General features: G+C 30.9%; 1 protein-coding gene across 2 annotated transcripts in view; it reads right to left on the reverse strand.

Annotated features, from left to right (window-relative positions):
- Positions 1-6,000, reverse strand: part of LOC142642720 (cyclic nucleotide-gated ion channel 1-like) — a 38,217-nt gene extending 32,217 nt beyond the window's left edge. For both annotated transcript variants that reach the window (XM_075817134.1, XM_075817135.1), the window contains exons 1-2: positions 5,866-6,000; positions 5,612-5,746 (exon numbers count right to left, since the gene is read on the reverse strand). The gene's annotated coding sequence lies outside the window, so the exon portion shown is untranslated. The remainder of the gene's footprint in view (positions 1-5,611; positions 5,747-5,865) is intronic.

Here is a 6,000-nt window from a genome sequence, read left to right on the forward strand (position 1 = left end):
ATAAAGTGAGAGAACCATCAATGAATCCCAGTTTGTTCTTGGTGAGTAACGCTTTCCTCACAGCTCGAGCCCATGCTAAGTAGTTCTCTCCACCAATCAAAGGCTGAGTCACAAGAACTATACTCGGACTCTCTGTGTGATGCAAGAACAGGGGATCATCTATTGGTGAATCTTGCGAAGACAAAGATGCAACATTCTCTGATGTAGTAGCACCTTGAGTTGCAGCGGAAGCCATTGTTAACAATGAAGAATTTTCTTAGAGAAAGAAAGAAATTTTCTCAAAGAAAATTGAGGAAGAATAAACCCTAAGAACCCTAGAATTCGGGAATTTGATTTGATACCATATCAAAGAATTGGGAAAAATACTTCTCAATATGATTAGAAAGATCAGAGTTACAGCTTATATACAGTACAAAGTAAGTAAAACTAAGTAACTAATTGAACTATGCACGTGTGAACACTAAAGTAACTAACCAGCTCACATGTGGTAACTAACAGCATTAAGTCACTAACAGTATTAAATACAATGCTACATGTAGTTTCAGTCCTAAAACTACAAGTAGTTTTCTCTGTTTTGTAATTCTACAGCTTTACTTGGTCTTGCTTCTGTCAAGGCTTGACTTGATGCTTGCTTCTCATGCTTCTCATACTTCTGTTGCATATTTTAATAATGATTTCAGATTTTGGAGCATCCAAACCACTAGCAAAACAGCCTCAGCACTTAAAATTTAAGTGTTAATAAAGTGGAGAAGCAGGTCATAAGGCCACTGACTACAAGAGAACTGGAGAAGCAATCCAAAACAGAGTCAAAGGCCTTGATTATTGAGGCAATGGAGGGAAAAGAAGATGGAAATTATGCCGTGTATGATCTCTTCCCTGAAGCGACTTAGAACGAGCGGAGGGGCTTGCATTGGTCATGAAATAGACCTTGCTTTCATCCAAGAAAGAAGACCAAGAAGGTTGGCGTAGGAGTAATATTTTTTATAACACCTATTGCATTAGTGGAAGAGTATAAAACACGATGATTGATGGAGGCAGATGTAAGAATGTTGTATCACAAGAGGCTATGGACAAGTTAGAAATTGAAACTAAAGAGCATCCATAACCCTACAATTTCACCTGGCTCAAGAAAGGAAAGGAAATGAAGTGGAGGTGACCAAGAGATTCATGGTTTCCTTCTCAATCAGAAAGAAGTTTGAGGAAGCAGTCTTGTATGATGATGTCCAGATGGATGCATGTCACCTGTTTACCAATAGCTTGTAAAATAAAGGCAGATTTTCTCCCAACTGCCCAAGAAGGGTACATGGAGAATGTTCGCTATCCCTAGGCTTGTTGACATGTTAGATTGTTTAGCAGATGCTAAGATCTTTTCTAAGATAAACCTTAGGAGTGGAGATCACCAAATAATAGCACTGGAGCGACAATTTCACAACAAATTATAGGTAAGTTATTATTGATAGATAGCAATGGAGGATAGTGCTTTTGATTTATTTAAGCTATAGTGCCTAAAAAAAAAAAATTTTCCCAGTAATTGGTTTTTGTTTTGTTTTTTTTTTTTTGAAATATTTTTGTAAGCTAGCATATATATTGTTATACTGACACAACAAATTTCATAATATTTTCACAATTATTCACGTGTCAATTTCTTACAAGTGAAAATAAAATAATAAAATATGAGACTATGACTATCCACAACTGAAAATAAATGTTTTGAGAAAATGTTACAACACTTATTATTATCACAATATTTTCACAATTGTTGAGATCTCAATTTCTTATGGATCAAATAAAAAATGCTAAGTCCACAATATTTTAATATTAATTTCTACCGTGCCTAAAGTTTTTTTTCCCCAGTAATCGGTTTGTGTTTTTTTTTTCTTTTAAATATTTATGTAAGCTAGCATATATATTGTTATACCGACACAACAAATTTCACAATATTTTTATAAATATTGAAGTATCAATTTCTTACAAGTCAAAATAAAATATGAAACTGTGATCAACCACAACTGAAAATAAATATTTTGAGAAAAACAATAACAATGTTATCAGTTTAAAACCAATAATAACTTGTCATTTAAAATTTGTTCTAAAAATATTATGAATGTAGCATTTCTCTCAAATGAAATAAAAATATATCTATTCGGATCCTAAAAATAAAAATATTGTGATATTTTATTGTATTCTTAAACTTCTTTTTTAATATAGTCAAACTAAATGAACCAAAATTTATGATTTTACACACAAAACTTATATTAATTTTCTCCTTACTAGGCCAGCACATGTAACCAACACTAGTATCGTTAAAAGAGTCTACTGATAAATTGCTTAATTGAAACCAAAAACTCAATAAAAACAATATAAAATAAAATAGAGCCTAGTCTAGTCTAGTGATAATTTTAACTTCAAACCACAAAATTTATTATCTGTACTTTTCTCTATGTTAGCAAAACGTCAAATATTACTTTACTCTTCTATCCAAAAAACTTGAACTTGTCTCAAACAAAAGTTACGAAAGTAGCAGAAACTATCAAAAAGAAAAACTTGAAGTTATAGTAGAGAACGAGAGAGAGACGAATGGCTCACCACTCAAACTCAACTACTTAGGACTTCGATGGCGTCAAAGACTCAAAGGGATCACTGATTGGTGTCCCACTTGCATAGTTGTAGATGAAAGCGTAAGGAAATTTCTTTTTAATAAATTTAGATTTTATATTGGGAGTTCAGGCCTGTGACTTGTGAAGTTTGGGTAGTGTTTTGTAAAGCTGATTCCAGGATTTATGTGCATTTATTTGGATTTAGAGTCCTAATTTAATTCGGACTAATAATGTTTCTCAAAAAATAAATTAGGACTAATAATCCTAATTAAGAAGGGATTTGAGTTATCTCAACAACAACAAAAAATAGAAGGGATTTGAGTTTTTTTTTTTTTAAATTGCAAAATTGTTTATGGGCCAAGTCCATAAAACCGGCTGGATTTTTTTACTTCTTAGGACTGATTTGTGCATACATCTTTTTTGTCAAAAATCTTAGGGGGGCCCGTGGTTATTCTCTATTTTAATTCAAATGATTTTATTTTGTATGCATCTAACAATGGATTTGACTATATATTTTGCTCGACATCCTATACACTTACACCTTATTCCGATTTTTCAATATATTTACGTGCCAAAAACAAAACACCTTACTCTACTTCCTGTGTAAAGAAAAGACAAGAAAAACAAATTTCCCCTATTTATGTTTAAATATTCAGGATTAATTACATCTTATATTCACTTTTTAAATAAAGGGTATTTTATATTCATGAGAACCAAAATTTTATAGCAAAGCCATTTAATTAGGAGAAAAATGTAGGTGGGTTAAAACTTAAAGTAGGAAAGTACAATTATGGGTGAAGAAAATTACTTTGCCGCACAAATTTCATAATACCCTTCACATAGATAACTCCACCATACCAGTGTGCCACATAAAACACACACATACATTCCCTTACAATTCTTTTAGTGCTTTTCGCTTTTACATAGTTATTAATTTCATCCTGTTCCGGCTAGGAAATACTAAATTGGTAAACAAAATTGGTAAACAAAATGGACCAAAGAACCCACTCATTCCACCTCGGGAAAATTTTCAAATCATTCCAAATCATTTATGTCAATACTAATTAGTATTTGAATTTTGGGTGAAATGCAATTTGGCTTGAAAATTTTTACTTTTCTAACTTCTCTACTTTTTTTTCTTTTTTTTTTTACTTTTTGTGAATTCTCTACTTTTTACCTCCCACCACAACACAGGACATGACTAGTCACTCTTATCTCTCAGTCTTTGTTTAGTTGCACATGAGGAAAGATAAAAAGAAAAGAAATGCGCAGAGGAAAGAAAAAAGGAGCAATTCTCTCTTGTATGTTCGGAAATAAGGAGATGAGAAAAGAAAAGAGAATAATACACTTCTCTTTCCTTTCATTTGCAAAGACAAAGGAAATCAAAAGAAAAATATATGTTTTTAACTTTTATGTCCACATGAATGTAAAAGAAGGATGAAAGATAAGGGCAAAAATATAATTTTGGGTCATAAGAAGTTAAACATGTGGGCTCCACTTTTCTTTTCTTTTTCTTTTTTTTCTTTTTTTATATATATTTAAATTTCATTGTTTCTCTTCAAATCCACCTAATTTGGGCGGATTGCAAACTTGTGGGCGTGGGAGAAGTGATTTCTATCATTTTCTTTTCTCTCCTCTCATTTCCCTGATCTTTCTCTTTCCTCCCTCCTTTCCAAATGCAATGTCACTCTTTTTGTCTTTTTTCTTTACTTTTTCCTTTCACACTCTCTCTCTCTCTCTCTCTCTCTCTTTTTGGTAAGAACACTTTCTCTCTCTCTAATCATTCTCATTATCTTCCTTTTATTTTCCCTTTTTTATTTCACAATCTTTCTCCATCACATCACTATCTACACAGGCATTTCTCTCTCTCAATCAAAAGACTCAAAACATTCATAAATAATAAAAAAAAAGACTCCCAACAAATTCTCTACTCTCTCCTTATTCTCCACCCACCCCATCATTTATTATCTTAATTTATTTTATTTTTAAATATATTTTAAGTGTTATATATATATATATATAATATGGTAAGCCCAAAATGCATGGTACACAAAATACATTAATATCGAAATATTTCATTCTAATAAACAAATAAAATGAGTATTGAAATGGAATTAACAAAATATAAGAATAAGAAAGTATTTCAATTGGTGAAACATTGAAGGTATATGACCAAGCTTATGATTCATTTCTTAATACTAACCACAATTGAATCATAGTAACCAACTAATCATAGGACACAACTCTTTTATATAATTAAGACCCAAATTTTTATTAAAACAAAAATCATAGTACACAATTAAATTGATTTAAAATATATATTAAAATTTTTAAAATAAAATTTGGTGATATGAATTTAGTGGAAATATTAGTTTTAAAACTTGGAAACAGAGTTTTATGTATTTCTAATGTGTCAAATAGCTGAAACATGTGTAACATTTATGATGAATCACATTACTTTACATAAACATAATATTTTAAGACCCAATTTTTAGCATATATAATATCACAATGTCATTGTTAGAATAATCCTTTATATTTTTATTTTTTCGCTAATAATAGCAAGTTTTTGGTGTCATATTATTTTTGTGCGCCATATTATATGTGTTGTGACTGTGTTGGTAACTTGGTATATAACTTGGCAACTTAAAATCATTGATTTTCTGTTTCTCAATAAAAAAAATTCATTGTTTCTCAAAAAAAAATCCATTTTCTTATAAAAAAGATAATTCATTGATTGAAAATTCATGACTTCAAATTAAGATCATGAAAACTTTAGTTGGGTTAGACATAGTTGGCCCCAAAAGCAACATAATACAAGTAAGATGCTGTAATAAGGTGTCTTTCAGTTTCAGACATTCGAAATCTTATTGAAAAAATGTTCTAATAGTAACCAATATATTATAACAGACTACTGACAGAAGAGGGAACAACATTATTTTTAGCACATATATAAAGTAAAAAAAAAAATTCAGGTTCAGACATACAAAATCTTCTTGAGAAAAAGAAACTACCTTTCATTGTTCCGTTGCAGAAGGCGTCTCACACCTAAAGCTTATCGATGATCCAAGGTCCAAATAAAGAACCAACCTCTGAACTATGTATAGATGACCTAGCAAACTTTCCCAGAAAAGTCTGAATTTTGATCCCTGGAAAATTGGAAAAAGATTAGACAATACAACCATAACAAAACATATAATAAAAGTAAACAATAAGTATTTCTAAATATGCATCTTTTTTTAATATGTATTATAAAAAGTAGTTGAACCTGGCAAACTCAAGTAGTATGCATTTTACATGCAAGGCGGAACAAGAGGGACAGAGATTTGGACAAAACAAATTTGAGTGGCAGAAATTGGCTTTGGCGTAGAATTTTAAGATAAGAGCATCTCTTGCAGTGCAC

Source organism: Castanea sativa, chromosome 7, assembly GCF_040712315.1.
Source record: "Castanea sativa cultivar Marrone di Chiusa Pesio chromosome 7, ASM4071231v1".
NCBI classification, from domain to species: Eukaryota; Viridiplantae; Streptophyta; class Magnoliopsida; order Fagales; family Fagaceae; genus Castanea; species Castanea sativa.